The sequence below is a fragment of the Cyprinus carpio genome, chromosome A5 (genome assembly GCF_018340385.1).
Source record: "Cyprinus carpio isolate SPL01 chromosome A5, ASM1834038v1, whole genome shotgun sequence".
NCBI lineage: Eukaryota > Metazoa > Chordata > Actinopteri > Cypriniformes > Cyprinidae > Cyprinus > Cyprinus carpio.
In genome coordinates this window covers 34,196,887-34,197,129 of record NC_056576.1, presented here as the reverse complement: position 1 = coordinate 34,197,129, position 243 = coordinate 34,196,887, and positions in this window count along the sequence as shown.

Below are 243 nucleotides of genomic sequence, written 5' to 3'. Positions count from 1 at the left end.
GACATTTTATAACCTCAACCAGCCTTATAGGACATTTTACGGCAACTCTGTGATATAATTTCCTGTTTTATGTTTTGGTTTTCTTTTATGTAGCATACAAAAATCTAATTTAACAAACAGAAATTGTTTTATTTTTTATTTTTCAAGAATTGTTGCTCTACATATCTGGACAACTGTATCACCCTGACCTTTTTTTCTATTTATTTCGCCAAAATTACTAAAATGAATTTTCATTTGAAAATT